We start from the raw sequence: 18,101 nt of genomic DNA on the forward strand, positions 1-18,101 counted from the left end.
AAAATTTTAGGATTTGGCGAGGCACAGTGACTCACACCTGTAATCCCAGCACTTTGGGAAGCCAAGGTGGGTGGCTCATTTGACGTCAGGAGTGCAAGACCAGCCTGGCCAACATGGTGAAACCCCATCTCTACTAAAAATACAAAAGTTGGCCGGGCGTGGTGGCTCAAGCCTGTAATCCCAGCACTTTGGGAGGCCGAGGCGGGCGGATCACGAGGTCAGGAGATCGAGACTATCCTGGCTAACATGGTGAAACCCCGTCTCTACTAAAAATACAAAAAACTAGCCGGGCGTGGTGGCGGGCGCCTGTAGTTTCAGCTACTTGGGAGGCTGAGGCGGGAGAATGGCGTGAACCCGGGAGGCGGAGCTTGCAGTGAGCCGAGATCACGCCACTGCACTCCAGCCTGGGAGACACAGTGAGACTCCGTCTCAAAAAAAAAAAAAAAAAAAAAAAAAATACAAAAGTTAGCCGGGTGTGGTGGTGCGTGCCTGTAATCACAGCCACTTGGGACGCTGAGTCAGGAGAATTGCTTAAACTCGGGAGGTGGAAGTTGCAGTGAACCAAGATCCTGCCACTGCACTCCAGCCTGGTGACAAGAGTAAAACTCCGTCTCTCCAAAAAAAAAAAAAAAAAAAAAAAAGCTTTAGGATTCTGATGTCAGAGAGCTTGTCTACAAGGAGCAATGGGGATATAAACAGTCAGGATCTAGTGCTACCTGACCTTTAGTAACAAGAAAATGGGCCCAAAGTACAGCCTGATTCGTGCTGAATTATAACTATATTTCTGTCCAGAACTTGGCATGCAACCCTTGTCAGCCCTCTGGGGGCAGTGTCAGTTGCTGCATGGACTCTGGGATTGTGTGTGCCTCCAGACTTCTTATCTGAGAGTGAAGTATCTTTATTCCATATGACATTGGCAATTGGGTATTCCATTGCCTGCACCTAATGCATTCCTCCCTGTAATACAGCAATCTCACAGGGTTGTTGTGAGCATTAAATAAGATAACAAATATGCAAAAATTCCAAGCCTAGAACTTGGTTTAGTGTAGGTGTTCAATACATGCTAATTTCTTCCCTCTCCTCTATTTTAATCTCTTAACTTTAGATTTTTTTTCTACTCTACCAACCTCACAAGATTGTGCTAAGAAACAAATGAGATCATTGTTATTTATTGCCACGATAATGCTGTATAACAAATAGCCACAAAACCTCTGTGGCACACCACAATAAACATTTCTTTAGCCCACAAATTGGAGGCACTGTCAACTTGGGTAACAAAGGGGTGGATGCACAGGCCTGTGAATCTACTAAAAGCCATTGAATTAAATGGGTGAATTTTATGGTACGTGAATTACATCTCAACAAAGCAGCTAAAAAGAAAAAAAGAGGATGATTGCAGATTAAGGAGAGGAGGAACGAATTACTAGGCGGTGGTGATACCACCCATTTCCTATAAGGCTGCTGGGGCCCCATGATGCAGGACCATTCACAACCCTGCTTGTTAAGGTCTTCTCTGCCATCCTTGAAAATAATCTCTTGTTGCATAATGGATGCTGTGGGGAAAGATTCTGTTGATAGCAATTCACTCTGTGGCTGACTTTGCAGGAGCACAAGCCCCCCTATCCCATAGGCCCAGACAGGAGCAGGGATCTCAGTGCATAGAAGGAAGTAGAGGCACCAGATGGAAGGTGGGAACATCAGCCCAGGGCTCTCCTTGGCCAGAAGGTGGCATTAAGGGCTTCTGTCCTGCTGTGTATTTGCAGAGGCAGAGGCGTGTGGGAAAGGGAGAAAACGTTAGCATGTAACAGCGACAAAGGGGCTGGAGCACAGGACCTACAGGGAAGGATGAAACGAACCGGGGTGAGGAGCAAGAGAAGAGCGGGATGAGGGGCAGTTTCACAACTATCTTCAGGAAACAGTTGGGTTATTAACTGCAAAAGTGCTGTGACAGGCTGCTCTCCTGGCTCTTTGAACTTGAGTCCTTAGGAAGCAAAGTTGCTTTCACAGGAAACTGGCAACTGCCTGCAGCATCTGAGCAAGTGCATAGGTACCGGGTCCATGTTGACATGAGGCTCCCCCTTCCTCTGGAACATTCCCACCCCCACCGAAAAGCAGCCACAGACAACATGTAAATGAATAGGCATGGCTGTATTCTAATAACACTTTATTTATAAAAACAGGCCCGCCGGGCGCGGTGGCTCAAGCCTGTAATCCCAGCACTTTGGGAGGCTGAGACGGGCGGATCACGAGGTCAGGAGATCGAGACCATCCTGGCTAACACAGTGAAACCCCGTCTCTACTAAAAAATACAAAAAACTAGCCGGGCGAGGTGGCGGGCGCCTGTAGTCCCAGCTACTCGGGAGGCTGAGGCAGGAGAATGGCATAAACCTGGGAGGCAGAGCTTGCAATGAGCTGGGATCCGGCCACTGCACTCCAGCCTGGGTGACAGAGCGAGACTCCGTCTCAAAAAAACAAAACAAAACAAAACAAAACAAAAACAGGCCCATTGAGTGTAGACTCCTGGAGAAGGACAGAACTAGGAGAGTCTCAGAGACCAGTGATTTCTAGCCTTGCCTGCATAATAGTCACCTGAGAAGCTTTCAAACACTACTCATGTCTGGGCCCCACGCAGAAAGTCAATTTCATCAACTTTCTGGGGGCTGGCCCTGAGCGTGGACATTTATTCAAGTTCCCAAGGTGGTTCTGATGTTCAGTCTGGGGTTAAGAGCCACTGCCTCAATTCAACTGCATCATTTTAAACATCAGGAAACTGAAGCCCGGGGAGAGTAAGCAGGTCTACGTTCTCACAGTCAGTCTGATTTCAGGGACTCCTCCAAAGCGGCAAAGTGCCATTTGGGTCAGACCTGTGACCTGAGCTGCCTCTTGGGACTGTCATCTTTCTCTCCTCCTGACAGGTGGATTTTCCCACGTAAAGTTTAGATCGGCTGATCCAGGAACTATAATGAAAATGGGGCACCCTGAGGACCCACTGGGGAACAGAGTTTGGGAGGGAACATGGAGGGCAGTTCTTCGTAAATGTAGGTTTTAGAGAGAAACAATTCAATTTACTAGCTTTGTGTGACATGGGCAGGTTACCTAATCCAAGACTTTGTTTCTCCATTTATAGAATAGAGCTGATCATAATACCTGCCTTGTGAGGGTGTTGTAAGGATTAGAAGGGATTATCCATGTAAAATGTTTAGCATTGTTCCTGGCACACAACCAGTGCTAATAAACGGCAGCATTTACAAGTATTTTTATTTTATCTTGGTATTAGATCCATTGCTGTGGGTGCACTTAGCAAAGTGAGAAGCAGGAATCCAGCAGGAAGGTAGAGGGCAGTCCAGGCGTGGGCAATGGCCAAAGAAAGGCCATGAGGTGGGGGTGAGCAAGCTGTGACGAGTCCCAGCTCTGGGGACCCATTCAAATGTCACCAAACCTGCCTGTGTCCAGACTGCCACCTGGAACCTGCTCCTCCTCTCCCCCAGCTCCTGAGCTTCTGTTCCGCTGTGGTCAGGGTCCTTACTGCACCCTACCAGGTTGGGGAAACTGCCCCTAGTGAGGGCAGGCGTGCCCTGTGTGTGGGTAGCCTCCAAGGGGCCTTGTACCTTGTGTGGCACACAACAGGCATAGCCAGTTAGGCTGAAAAGGAAGCAGCTTCTAACAAACATTGAAATAAGAGAGGCATGGCAGGGAAAAGCTGTGGCAGGATGGCCAAGGAGCTTCCGTTTGATGCCATGGGAAGCAAGAAGCTGTGCTTGTCTGGAGCTCCCCACGTACCCCTAAGGGATCCCGTGCTGCTCTGACCCAGGGCCATTTGCTCTGGGAAGAGAGTGCCTTGGCCCTGGGCTGGGACAGGAAGTCTTCCCTGCCCATCACTGTCACATCCTTCCATGTGCTCTGGTGGCGGCAGCCCCTCCTCCAGAACTTGCAATCCACCCCCTCCTCACTGCTAAGGCCGGGCCCAAGGTGTCCAAGCCCACCGCAGCCACCCTACCTGACACCTGGGCAGCCTTCCCATAGACCAGGGAGCAGGGGAGGAGAGAACAGACCAGTGGGCCTGGAAGGGGACTGGATAGTTGATTTGGGGTCCACCCAATTAGGTTCCAGATGACTAACCGCATTCAGAATCCTGACGCCACCCCACCCAGCTGTACTAACATAGCAGCCTCATGTTCACAGGTGCTTTCCTATGACTTGCTTCACTCCAGCTTCTCAAGCCATGCTCTTAACCTCTGTTTCCTTTCTCAGGGTTCAGAGCTCTTTTCCAGGTGGGTCACGTCGGGGAAAAGGTTGATTTTTCAGCTGATGCTGATGTGTCATAGCCTACCATGCCCGACTGACCCCATTGAGATAAAGAGGACAGAAGAGCCCCTGTCTCCTGGCTCCCCAAGGCTTGCCTGGAGATCGGGGTGTCATAGAGAATGGTGCTTTTTCTCCAAGGCTGCAAACCCAGCCTGGGGGGCACCCCATTTTCTTAGCTTCAAGGATTGTTCTCCCCCAAGGACCCTCTCCCCAGGTCAGTGTTCCTTCCTCCTTAGTCCCACTCAGGGTGGGGAGGCTGCAGAATCCATCTGGAGACAGGGAGCGTGGGACTGATGTGCTGTTTTTAGTTCCGTGGGAGAACTCACAACAAGGGGTTGTAATTTCTCTGCAATTTCTCTCCTTGATGAGACATCTGTTGGCATGCTGTGAGGAGATTCTCATCGGAGCAGACAGGGCACGTCTATGGAGCCACTTGCATGGGTGTGACAAGGCCTCATCACTGCTTCTGCCTCACAGAGGTCCTGTGCTTTGCTCTGAATCAGAGGAGCTGATCTGGGGACTGTCCTCCTTCTCTGCCTCTGTCTTCCTCCTCTACCACCTTCTCTGCCTCCCTCTCTGGCTGACTCACATGTGGCCTCCAGCTGTCTCTGCCATGGGTGGCACCTGCCCGTGCCTTGGTCACCTCTTGTTTCTTGCACTGTCCGAGCCTGATGGTCCCCTCGATGGCGACTCTGAGCTCCAGCACATCTGCCAGCTCTGCGATACTCCAACCCATACCATCTCCTGGAGCTCCAGGGATGAACAGGGAGCCCCCCTCTCCACCCACTCACCCTCGGGTAGCTGACTGCATGGGTGGGAGGGAAGGCAAGACACTAACATGAGATGCCAGTGCTCATGGCAGGATGCCCATTGGAGTTTGGGAGCTCAAAGAGGGAAACCCTCATCTCTTGGAAGCATAGTGATTGGCAGAGCTGGAAGTCAGACAACTGGAATTTTGCCCCAGGCCAGCCAAATACAGAGGCTATGACATTTGGGGGAAATAATTATAGATGGTGTGATGGAGAATGTTACACTTACAGGCTAGGACATGCTTTCCCATGCAGCAAGTGCCTGGCAGGAATAGTTATTTACAATAGGAAGCTCCCAGGCAGTGCACTTAATACTATTCTGCTCCTCACTGTCGCCCCAGCCACAACCAGGCACTTCCAAGCTGATGTGAGGACACCTTTATTGTCCTTGTCCTGGGCATCAAGGTTGCCAGTTCTAGTTCTGGTGGCTCAGGGTGTACCAGGGAGCAGGTGATGCTTCGCCTGAGGCTTGATGGGTGGGCAGGGGTTTGCCAGGCAGGTGAGGGGGTGGAGTGCAGGGAGTTCCAGGTAGGGGATGGAGGTGGGCACCGTATTTGGAAGAATATACATGGTTTGACCTGGCAAGGGCTTGAGGTTAAAAGGGCAGGAGGTGTCCTCAAATGCTGGGTGGAGTCAAACCCTGAGGTCCTTGAATGCTACACTGAGAGATCATGGCTTTTCACCTCCAGGCCTTTGCTCATCATAGACTGTGCCCCCTCAGGAGTAGGGCAAGCGAGGTGCAAAAGTTACGGAGACACTCTCAGCCACACCAGTGCACGTCGGTACCTGATAACGACTGCCTCCTTATTTTGCATTCCAGGTCCCCTTCCTAGGTCACCCTACACACAGCCCTGCTTAGGAGGGAGGTCACTTTCTATTCGTCTTTGAGCTTGGGGACTGAAATAGTGCCCGACCAGAGGAGGAGAGCAAGAAGTGCTTATAGAATGAACAAGTGAATGAACAAATGTTGTTCTGTCTGGAACATGTTTACCTTCCTCTTGGCCAGTCAAGGTGTGTCATTTTTTTTGCAGCTTACCTCTTCCCTGCAGCCCCGCCAGGCAATGCTGCCCTGGGTCCTCAGCTCTTACGTCGTGTACATGTCCTATTTCCCAGGTGGGTGGTGTTCTTCTGTCTGGAAAAGGACATAGATGCAGCAGGTGCCCTGTAACATCTGGGCATCATCAAACGTATCCCGGGCCCTTGGGTGGGAAATACCAGTCGCCGCTGCTGCTGCTGCTGCAAGTTTGGGCTTCCCTCCCTCCGCCTTCCTTCCCTCTTCTTCATGGGGCTAGGCTCAGAGAAGGCTCCTGGAGGTGGTAGCTCCAAACTGCCCCTCCACAGGTACAACGCATTTGCTCAGCTCGAGTTCCTGATTCCCCGCTTTGGATGGCTGCCAGCCGGCTGCTGCTCATGCAATCTGGAAGGCTCCAGAGGTCTTCTGATTTGCCCACACCCCTCATCCTCCGGATGGCACTCCTCATCAGGTATGAAACCCATGGGGTCTTGGCTAAAAAAACGTTAAACATGACCACTCCTGGGCTGCAGAAACGCCGAGGATGATCAATGATGTTCCCTAGGAGGGGTCAAGACATTCACATCTTTTGTCCAGTAGAGCATCCGTTTCAATCAAGAAGCTATTCTTGCTGTCCAGAAAAGTGGATCAGTCCCCTCCCATGCTCACCTCACGAGAACAGGGAGAAGAGGCAGAGGGCATCACATGGGTAGCGTAATTACAGAGTACCCAGGTCAGGGCGCTGAGCCTTTACATCAAGAAGGCAGCCATGCCCTGGCATCCATCAGAACCTGGCATCCTGCATACTACATCTCAGAGGGCACAAACCTCCTTGGGAATGCTGTTGCTACAGAACCAGTGCTCAGGTGAACTCGAAGCAACTGCAGACACACAATGAGCGACAAAGGGCTTAGAGACAGTGCCAAACCCCAAACCTCCTGTGCAGTATAAAGACCTTGGGGCCCCAGAGAAGGTCCAAGCTCCCCCAAATAAGGAACAAACTCTAATTCAATCAGGGAAAGAGCTGGACATCCACTTAGCCATTTTTTACTAGCTGTGTGCTTATTAATTACGCCTGAGTTGCGAGGAAGTTTAAGGCATTGGTAATGAGCTCTGCCATTTACTAGCTCTGTGCCCTCAGGCAAGTTATCTAGCCTTGCTGGACTTTAGTTTCTCCATCTGTAAAATGGAGATAATTCTATCGCCCCTCAAAACGTCTGATGATTCAGTAAGTCCTTAGAAAGTCTGACACATCGTGGATACTATTAAGTATTGCCTGATAAGCACAATCAAAATATTTTCCAGATAGTTTAATTACATTGAGCTCTCATTTTGAGTCTGGGAGGGTTAAGTCATTTAAAATATCAATCATTTGTACTTTTCATAAAGTCCAAGTTCAAGAACATGTGTAGGTATTAAGGCTAAACCTCAGTCACGGGGACGAACCGACTTCGAGAGCCAAGATTCTGAGGCCCAGGAGGGTAGAACCCGGTAAGCAGCGTTCCTTCCTTCCTGGATCCTGTCCTTTTATGGTCCATCCCTGCCAGGTTGGGTACAAGTCACCACAGACACAGCCCACCTTGGCTTTTTGGACCAGGCTGAAGGCAGCCCTAATGTGTCCGGAGTTGGTTCCTTCCGGTGGGTTCATGGTCTGGCTAACTTCAAGAATGGAGCCGTGGACCTTCATGTGAGTGTTGCAGCTCTTAAAGATGGCACGGGACCAAAGAGCGAGCAGCAGCAACATTTATTGTGAAAAGCGAAAGAACAAACCTTCAACAAAGCTTCCACAGCGTGGACCGAGGACCAGAGCAGGTTGCCTGCGCGCTGGGGTTGGGGGGGAGCGGCCAGCTTTTATTCCCTGATTGTCCCCTCCCATGTTCTGTTTCTGTCCTATCAGAGTGCCCTTTTTTCTTTTCTTTTCTTTCCCTTTTTTTTTTTTTTTTTTTTTTGAGACGGAGTCTCGCTCTGTCACCCAGGCCGGAGTACAGTGGCGCGATCTCGGCTCACTGCAAGCTCCGCCTCCCAGGCTCACGCCATTCTCCTGCCTCCGCCTCCCGAGTAGCTGGGACTACAGGCGCCCGCCACCACGCCCGGCTGATTTTTTGTATTTTTAGTAGAGACGGGGTTTCACCGTTTTAGGCAGGATGGTCTCAATCTCCTGACCTCGTGATCCGCCTGCCTCGGCCTCCCAAAGTGCTAGGATTACAGGCGTGAGCCACCGCGCCGGCCTCCTTTTTTCAATCTTCCCTGCCATTGGCTTCTTTTAGAATCCTGCTGATTGGTGCATTTTACAGAGCGTTGATCGGTGCGTTTTACAGAGCGCTGACTGGTATGTTTTACAATCCTCGTGTAAGACAGGAAAGTTCCTGATTGGTGGGTTTTTACAATCCTCTTGTAAAACAGGAAAGTTCCCCAAGTCCCCACTCGACCCAGAAAGTCCAGTTGGTTCACCTCTCACTAGACTCGGCGATGGGGACCCTGCTTCACCGTTCTAAGTGTCTGCTTCTCTTGGCAATGGCAGAAGTTTATCTGCTCTGCTGTGGGGCAGTGGCAGAGTGGAAAGCAGAAAAGTTCAGTATCTGGCAGGAATGTGCTTCTTTTCTATTTCTCTGTGCGAGAATGAGAAGAGTGGTGCTGGGATGCGTTTTCTGACCTCACTGCTCCGGGCCTAAGAGCCAGGGTGGAGTGGTCCCCTTGTCCTGCCTGTCTCGTGAAGCTGAGAATACCATAGGCAGCGGTTGGAGGATAGGGGAGGGAATGAATGCGGTGGTTTGAAGAAAGCTGATCTTGTCCCTGCTGACCCTGGCCTGGGCCAGGCAGCTCCCCAAGGGCATTGTATTATAACTGTTGGTAGAGGAGCTGCTAGATTGTGAGAGCACCCCCACAACCAGGTTGTGCCCAGAAAGTGTTCCCGCCCCTGCCCTTTTGTTTCTTTCTTTCTTTTTTTTTTTTTTTTTTTTTTTTTGTTTTTTTTGTTTTTTTTGAGACTGGGTTTTCTTATGTTGCCCAGGCTGGTCTCGAACTCCTGGGTTCAAGCGATCCTCCTGCCTCAGCCTCTGGAGTAACTGGGACCACAAGCACGTGCCACCACGCCCAGCTTTCCCACCCTCTTCTTCATCATTTTGCTTTCCTGGCCACAGGAGCAGAGGCTTTTGTGCCTGGCATCTCACCCCTTGGCCCTCTTCCAACCCCAGCTCCAGCGGCTGCCCCTCACTGGGCCTTTTCTGCTCAGTCCTTGCACGGGTGCAGCCTGGAATGGAGATGGGGGAAGGGGGAAGTGGGAGACGAGAGGAGGGGGATAGGTGCTTCAGTCTCCGCGCCTTCGGGGAGTCGATTCTGACGTACTCTGCACGGCTTCAGGCCCACTTAACCACCACCTCATTCACCCTCCACACCCCCTCATTGCTTCCCATGGTTGCCTCCCCCGTTAACCACCTGCATCCAAGTTGTCTCTGGCCCTGCTTCCTGGGAACTGCACGCTCAAATTGCACGTGACTGCCATCCCTGCAAAGGCGATTGGCCAAAAGATAGAGTGTGTCCCCAAGCAAGGCCAATCAGAATCCTCCTCTGGAAAAATACGAGCCACTCACGTGTGGGCACTGCCAAGGCTGCAGGGCTGACCCAGCACGTGGAGACGGCAGGATCAGGGATGTGAGAGAGAGGGCAAGACCTCCGCTAAAGAAGAGACAAGCAGACGTGAGAGACTGGGGGAGTGCCTTGGGATTTTGAGCGCCTGAGGCTGTGGTTGCTTCCTTGGGTCTATGAGCCAGAGCCTTCCAGGCCACATGAAGCCTAACTCTCCTGGAGCTGGGGTGAACTAGGGTCTGTTACTCAACTGAGAGAGGCCAGGTTAAGACAATGTTTCCGTCTCCCCTGCAGAAATGAGGGCTCCTTGAGGGAAGGGACTGGGGCTCCTTCATCTCTATTGAGAGGTGAAGCAAGCTGGACTTCCTGGATAAAGGGCGGACTTGGAGAACTTTTCTGTCTAGCTAAAGGAATGTAAATGCACCAAGCAGCGCTCTGTATCTAGCTAACGCTTTGTAAACGCACCAATCAGCACTCTGTAAAAACGGACCTATCAGCTCTCTGTAAAATGGACCAGTCAACGCTCTATAAAATGGACCAATCAGCAGGATGTGGGCGGGGCCAAATAAGGAAATAAACGCTGGCCCCTAGAGCCCGCAACAGCAACCAGCTCAGGTCCCTTTCCAAGCTGGGAAGCTTTGTTCTTTCTCTTCGCTCTTCCTAATAAATCTTGCTGCTGCTCACTCTTTGGGTCTGCATTACCTTTATGAGGTGTAACACTCACTGCAGAGGTCTGCCGCTTCCCTCCTGAAGTCAGGGAGACCGCAAACCCACTGGAAGGGAGAAACTCCGGACACATCTGAACATCTGAAGGAACAAACTCCGGACATGCCATCTTTAAGAACTGTAACACTCACGGCTAGGATCCGCAGCTTCATTCTTGAAGTCCGCGAGACCAAGAACCCACCGGAAGGAATAAATTCTGAACGCACTAGTGCAGTGCCTGAAGGCATCAGGTACGTCATGAATGAACGAACAAAGGAGTGAATGAGAGAGTGGATACGTCATGGGTGTCTTTTGCTGTTCTTTCTCTCTGCCATCACCGGGCCTACCTTCAACAGTCTCTTTTCCTATGAAACGGAAGCAGGATAATTAGGCTTTAGATTGTGAAGTACAGAAGAGTAAAAATCTTGAGTAAATGATTCAGGTCCCTTGTATAGGAGAAAAGAGGGGGGCAAAGGAAAGGTGGAAACCAAATGCACTTAAGTATCTATTCGATGCACACGCTTGAAACATTACTTTAAACATTTTTGACAATATCCCCAGGGAGAAGACATTATCCCTCTTACAGCTGTGTAAACTGAGGCACGGAGTCGTCAAGTACTTTGCCTGAGGTTTTACAAATAGTAATCAGTAGACCTAGGGTTTGATTTAAGCCGTTCTCGTAGGTGTTAGATGGTATCTTGTAGCTTTAATTTATATTTTCCTAATGTCTGATATTGTTGGGCATCTTCTATGTCCTTATTTGCCATCTGTAGCTCTTGTTTAGTTCGTACTTGTTCAAATTTTTTGTCCATTAAAAATAATTGGTTGTTTATTGGGTTGGTTCTTTTTTATTGGCTTGCTATTGAGTTTTGAGAGTTTTTTTTTCTAATTTTCTGGATACTGGTCCTTTATCAGATACTTGTTTTGCCGATAGTTTCTAGTTTTTATATTCATTTTTAAAATTATACTTTAAGTTCTAGGGTACATGTACACAATGTGCAGGTTTGTTACATGTGTATATATGTGCCATGCTGGTGTGCTGCACCCGTTAACTCATCATTTACATTAAGTATATCTCCTAATGCTATCCCCCTCTTCCCCCACCCCACGACAGGCCCCGGTGTGTGATGTTCTCCACCCTGTGTCCAAGTGATCTCATTGTTTAATTCCCACCTGTGAGTGAGAACATGCTGTGTTAGGTTTTCTGTCCTTGCAATAGTTTGCTCAGAATGATGGTTTCCAGCTTCATCCATGTCCCTGCAAAGGACATGAACTCATCCTTTTTTATGGCTGCATAGTATTCCATGGTGTATATGTGCCACATTTTCTTAATTCAATCTATCATTGATGGCCATTTGGGTTGGTTCCAAGTCTTTGCTTTTGTGAAGAGTGCAACAATAAACATACGTGTGCATGTGTCTTTATAGCAGCATGATTTATAATCCTTTGGGTATATACCTAGTGATGGGATGGCTGAGTCAAATGTTATCTCTAGTTTTTGCGGATAGTTTCTGTCAGTCTATAGCCTGTCTTCATTTTCTTAATGGTATGTCTTGAAGAGCAGAAGTTTTTTTTTTTTTTAATCTTGATATAGTACAACTTATCCATTTTTACTTTTATGCTTGGTCCTTTTTGTGCCCTGGACCTGGAATCTAAACCCAGATCTGTGAGTGTCAAAGTCCTTCTTCTTATTGCATCTAATGTAGTGTTGCCTCAAAGTCTATTCTAAGGCCAGTGCCAGGCACCATGAGAATCACCCGAGGAGCTTGCTTACAACTGTGGAGAATCTGCTTCCATGGGCCTGGGTAGACCTGGGAACCTGCATATTTTATCAACTCTCCAGGTGACTGGGTGATCAGCCAGGTGTGGAAGGGGCTGTAATGCATGGACCCTGGCACCCCTGAGCCTTTAGACCTGGTGGCTTCTTGGCCTCGCCTCTTCTCTTCTCTCTCCTCTCCTCTTCTCTTTCTCTCTCTCTTTCTTTCTTTCTTTTTCTTTTTTCTTTTTTTTTTTTGATGGAGTCTTGCTCTGTCACCCAGACTGGAGTACAGTGGCATGATCTCGGCTCACTGCAACCTCTACCTCCTGGGTTCAAGTGATTCTCCTGCCTCAGCCTCCCGAGAAGCTGGGATTACAGGTGCCCGCCACCACGCCTGACTAATTTTTGTATTTTTAGTAGAGACAGGGTTTCACCATGTTGGCCAGGCTGGTCTCGAACTCCTGACCTCAGGTGATCAACCCACCTCGACCTCCCAAAGTGCTTGGATTACAGGTGTGAGCCACCGTGCCTGGCCTTCTTGGCCTCTTTCTAGCTGCATCCTGCAAAGTGCTGCTGATGGTGACATTTCTAGATCTGTTTCTTATGTGTCCCTTCCCCTGTCTTCCTCCCTAGCTCCTTAGCTCAGTATTTGACATTCAGCAGATGATGAAGACATGCTTTTAAACCAAGCGACCCACTCTCTACCAGTAGTGGGGAGTGGCAACCTCACTCCACAGCTGGCACTAAGTGGAGCCAAGTAGAAACCGTATAATTACTGACCTTGGTTTAGAGTGCTCTCCTGTAGCTCCTTCCCTCCCCAGCCGTGGGCGGCCACTTAAGCCGGTTGCCTCACCCTCTGGCCCAGCCAGAGGCTTCCCCACCTAGAGAAACTGTTATTTTAAAGTAGCTCCAAGATCGGCTCATCGGAGTTGAAAAGGACACTTGTGTAAGTGAACAGCTATGGCAGCCTCCAAATAAAAGAAAACTGGATTAATTGGGAACAGGGGATGGGACTGGGGAAATGGAGTGTGTTTTGGCTTAGGAGCAAAACAAGCACCTAGAGGTTTAGCAACTTTCTCTGGCATGTCAGATTGTGACATGTCATAGGGTCAGAAGTGAATACTGTAGGATGACAAAGATGGTCACCTGCTTTCCCCCAGACAACTGGGACTTCTTGGGGAACAGAAATGATTTCCTTCTCCCACCCTCAAAGGGAGCAGCAGTAAGAAAACTAAGATCTACTGTCAGGGTTTTATATTTTATGAATCCTTCCAATAACCCACAGGGTCAATATTATTCACATTTTTCAACATGGGCAAACTGAGACTCAAGAGATTATAAGGATAGCCAGGATATGCTGGAGCCAGGATTGGGAATGTAGCAGAGGCTGAGCCACTGTAATAAAGAGGCCTCAAAATACAGTGCTTTAAAGAATGTTGACAGTTATTTCTTCCTCATAAAACATCTCCAGGTCAGTACAAAAGCTCTGTTCGAGGCAGTCACTCAGGGACCCAGGATCCTGCTATCTGTGGCTTCACAGGTTTCTGGAACTGGGGTCAGCAATCTTTCTCTATAAAGAGCTCAATTGTATTTTAGCCTATACAAGGCACGTGGTCTCTGTCCTGACTACTCAACTATTGTATTGTGACAGTAGACATAGACAATATGTAAATCACTGGGCATGGCTGTGTTTTAATAAAACTTTATTTACAAAACAGGCTGGATTTTTGGTTCAAGGGCTGTAGTTTGTTGATCACCATCCTAAGAGGGTGATTCTCAAAGTGTAGTGCCAGGGAACCAGCAGTATCAGCATCATTTGGAAACATATTAGAAGTGCAACTTTTGGGGTGAGTCCCAAGGCCCTACTGAATTAGAAACTCTGGGGTTGGGACCCAGTGATGTGTGTTTTAACAAGTCCTCCAGGTGATTCGTATGCATGCTGCAGTTTAAGCACCATCACTGTTCTGGAGTCCTACCTCTCAGTCCTGGCTGCATCTGAGCATCACCTGGAGAGTTTTAAATTAAAATTCCTAGTGCCTGGGCCGTATCTCAGTGCCATTACCTTGGACTCTCTGGGAGTGGAACCAGAACTTTTAAAGCTGCCTGCTGATTCCAGGGTATTGCAAAGCAGTGGCCTAGAGCGGCGTTATCACTGGTGTGGTTAGAGCTGGCTTGCCACCTGGCCTCCAACCACACCTCCTTCTCCAAGGTGGGGCACCCAGTGCTCCCTGAGATCTGGATTTTGGTTTTTTCCTTTGTCTTATCTCCCAAGCCCCTGGCACCCTGGCTCCTTCCTGGGAACTCTGTATGGGGCTTTGTGATTAGGGAGGACCTCAGTTCAAGTTTGTCAACTGACCGATCTCTGCTTAGCAGTGTTGCAATACGGGATTGGGGGGATGACCTGTGTGGGTGAAGGAGTGTGGAATGGAAACAGACTAGGAGAGGAAGGAGGGAGGGGACAGAGCAGGAGGAGGACTTGGATGTGGAAGCAGCTGGCACAGTGGCCTGTCACCAAGATTCAGTGAAGGCCAGTTCCCTTCCCGGCCTTTTCCTCCCCAGCTCCATCCAGCACCTGGCAGGTGCACAGCTTTCTGGAGGGAAGGGAATGCTATAGGGTGACAAAGAACAGTCCCTGGGTACTGCTGAGCCTTCCTTTATATGGTGAGCACTTAGCGTTGACAATGTGCCTGGCAGTACAGTTGTCCCCCAGTATCTGTGGGAGATTTGTTCCAGGACCCCCATGAATGCCAAGATTCTCAGGTGCTCAGGTCCTTCAGTATCCTAAATGCTTTATATGAATTAATGCATTAAATCCTCACAGCAACCCGTAGGGTAGGCACTATAATTACCTCCATTTTACAGATGGGGAGACTGAGGCTTTAAGAAGTTAGGTGACCTGCATGCAGTTACACAGGTGGTAAGTTGTTGAGCCAGGAGTCAACTCAGGAAGTCTGGCTCCAGAGCTAAGCTCTGCTGTCTTCTTGTCATAACTGCAATGGTGGCATTTATTTATTTATTTATTTATTTATTTATTTATTTATTTATTTTTGAGATGGAGTTTTGCTCTTGTCGCCCAGACTGGAGTGCAATGGTGCAGTCTTGGCTCACCGCAATCTCTGCCTCCCGGGTTCAAGCAATTCTCCTGCCTCAGCCTCCCGAGTAGCTGAGATTACAGGCATGCACCACCACACCCGGCTAATTTTTTGTTTGTTTATTTGTTTGTTTTTAGTAGAGACAAGGTTTCTCTGTGTTGGTCGGGCTGGTCTCAAACTCCCAACCTCAGGTGATCCACCCACTTTGGCCTCCCAAAGTTCAGAGATTACAGGTGTGAGCCACCGCGCCTGGGCCCATGGTGGTATTTTTATTCCCGTTTTACAGATGAAGAAACTGGGGCCATGCAACTTGCTCAAGATCACAGAGCCAGGAGGTGGTGGAGGCAGGACTCGAACCCAGATCTCCCTGCCAACAAAGCCTTTGGATTTGCCAGCTTGCCCCACAGCCTGCATCAGGTTCCCCTCCCTTCTTTCCTCCATCTGTCCACCCAACTTATTCTGGGTTTGCACGTGTGGGGCTGACTCATAGGGAGCAGGAGAGCCCATCCTCCGGAGTGAGAAGGCAGATTTTATTTCTGTTCAGAGCATCTTGGGCTGGTGCTGGGAGAGCTGCCAAGCCCAGCTGACACATTTTCTTCTGCCAAGGCTGCTGAGTGGGTGGGTAGCCCCAGGGGGCTCTAGAGGGCCCCAAGACACTAACTCCTCAGATGTGTGTCAGCACCCAGGGGAAAGATGGGGATGCTTGCTTCCTCTGCCTTAACTGCAATCTCTTTCCCTAAGGGAGTTTCCTGGAGCTAAAATTCCAGTTGCCAAAATCTTCCTCATTTCTCTGCTCTGGTCCAAAGCTGAAAGGAACCCCAAGAAGCCATTTGTTCAAGGTTTGCCTTTAGGCAATCAAGGTAATCCTGGTTGTTCCCATTTTACAGATCACAGAAGGCAGCTGTGGTTCTCATTGGCTTGTCCTCCTTCCCGTTAGCCCTATGATACTTCCCAAATGTCCTTTCTCCTATCAAATAATTTCTCCTATCAAATGATCGTAAGAATCCCAGGCACTTACTAACTTTCTGGATCACCTGTCCTCTGCTGTAAAAAAAAATAGGAAGCAGTCGGTTACAGCTGGGGCCCTTTACCAGATGCAGTGGCTAATGCCTGTAATCCCAGCACTTTGGGAGGCTGAGGCAGGTGGATCACCTGAGATCAGGAGTTGAAGACCAGCATGGCCAACATGGTGAAACCCCATCTCCACTCTAAAAATACAAAAATTAGCTGGGAGTGGTGGTGGGCGCCTGTAGTCCCAGTTACTCGGGAGGCTGAGGCAGGAGAATCGCTTGAACCTGGGAGGCAGAGGTTGCAGTGAGCTGGTATTGCACCACTGCACTGCAGGCTGGGCGACGGAGCGAGACTCCATCTCAAATAAACAAACACAAAAGAGGTGGGGCCCTTTAACGAGCACTGCAGGTGACTCTCATCATCTGGGATAATGGAAAATACTAGCACACAGAGACCTTCCAATGGGTGCCAGGATTCTCCCCCATTTAAGGTACAAACCCTGACCGACTGTCTTAGCTGTGCCCCAAATTGTTAAAATTGCCCCCCGCCTCTTGGATGAGTCTTGTGGGTTTGGCGGCTCATTCCCCTCCCAGCCCAACTCAGGTCATTAGAATGGGGTTGCAGGATGGTGTGGTGTGCCTGCATCCTCCCCCGACCCCGCCCCCCGGCCAGTCCTGCCTTATTCTTCAGAGGCTGTTCGCTGAGGATCATGGAGACCTTGGCAGTATCCTCAGATCTATGGCTATCTTAGCCTCACTTCAGCCAGACACGCCAACACTCAGGGCTCCCCATTTGCCAAGGGTCCCTAGCCCAATTGTTTCTGTTCTATGTAAGAAAAGCCAAAAGTCACTGGAGAGGACATTTGTTTCAAGTTGTGGTTTCATAATAGGTCTAAAAATTCTTTGAGCCTCCTTCCTGAAGTGGCAGAGCCTAATTCTCCTCCAGTGTGGGTGGACTGGATGACTTCCTTCTAATGCATAAAGTGGAAACAAGAGTATGTGACTTCTGAGACTAGGTCATGAAAGGCACCATGGCTTTCTTCTCTTTCCTGGATTACTCACTGTAAGGGAAAGCCAGCTGCCATGTTGTGAGGACACTCAAGCAACCCAGTGGAGAGATGGCGAGAAACTGAAGCCTCCTGCCAATAGCTAGCAAAGAAACGAGGCCTTTTGCCAAGAGCTGTGGGAATAAGCCATCTTGGAAGCCGACCCACCATCCCCAGTCAAGCCTTTGGAGAACTGCAGCCCAGGCCAATGTTTTGTCTGCAACCTCATTGGAGACCCTGAGCCAGAACCACCCAGCCAAGCTGCTTCTGAATCTCTGATTCACGGAAGTTGTGAGATACTAAACATTTGTTATTTTAAGCTACTAAGTTGTGGGTCATTTTTTAAATGCAGTGATGGGTAACTGACACACAAATCAGGAGCCACAGCCTTCGTCGACAAGCTGAGTGGGTAGGTGAGAGGACTGAGGTGGGCGTGGCACCCAAAGACCTGGACAGAGAACCAGCGTTTGTCAGGATGGAGTGCAGTGCTTGGATGTGTGTCCTTCCATTTACTGTTAGTGCTATTACCCCTATTGCCCATGTCAGGAAACTGGGGCTCAGATAGGTCAGATCGCATGACCGAGGTTGCCAGGCTCATCAATGGCACAGCCAGGATTTAAGCCCAGTCTGTCTGCTCTGGTCCATGCTTTCCCACTCTTGATGATCTCAGTGATTTTTGGGCAAGACTCACCCCTTTTGGGGGCTTGCATAGAACTTGAGCCGACCTCATGCATATCCGATGAGGAGGTTGAACCTGGTGTGCTCTGGCCCTGGATTC

The 18,101-nt window shown here is 49.5% G+C and overlaps 2 long non-coding RNA genes across 8 annotated transcripts in view; one reads left to right on the top strand and one right to left on the bottom strand.

The window, feature by feature from the left end:
* The window catches only part of LOC105468320 (uncharacterized), a 26,994-nt gene extending 16,339 nt beyond the window's left edge, over window positions 1-10,655 (bottom strand). The window contains exons 1-2 of the long non-coding RNA XR_011615918.1: window positions 10,569-10,655; window positions 6,151-6,246 (exon numbers count right to left, since the gene is read on the bottom strand). This is a non-coding gene — a long non-coding RNA (uncharacterized lncRNA). The remainder of the gene's footprint in view (window positions 1-6,150; window positions 6,247-10,568) is intronic.
* LOC139359660 (uncharacterized) lies at window positions 216-17,646 on the top strand. Of its 7 annotated transcripts, none has more exons than XR_011615913.1 (5): window positions 216-10,845; window positions 12,123-13,121; window positions 15,554-15,684; window positions 16,009-16,127; window positions 17,168-17,646. It is a non-coding gene; the product is annotated as an uncharacterized lncRNA (long non-coding RNA). The 7 variants fall into 7 exon arrangements; XR_011615912.1 differs by having other exon boundaries at window positions 2,438-12,279; window positions 12,809-13,121; XR_011615911.1 differs by having other exon boundaries at window positions 2,442-12,259; window positions 12,809-13,121.
* The last annotated feature ends 455 nt before the right edge of the window (window positions 17,647-18,101 follow it).

This window comes from Macaca nemestrina, chromosome 17, assembly GCF_043159975.1.
Source record: "Macaca nemestrina isolate mMacNem1 chromosome 17, mMacNem.hap1, whole genome shotgun sequence".
NCBI lineage: Eukaryota > Metazoa > Chordata > Mammalia > Primates > Cercopithecidae > Macaca > Macaca nemestrina.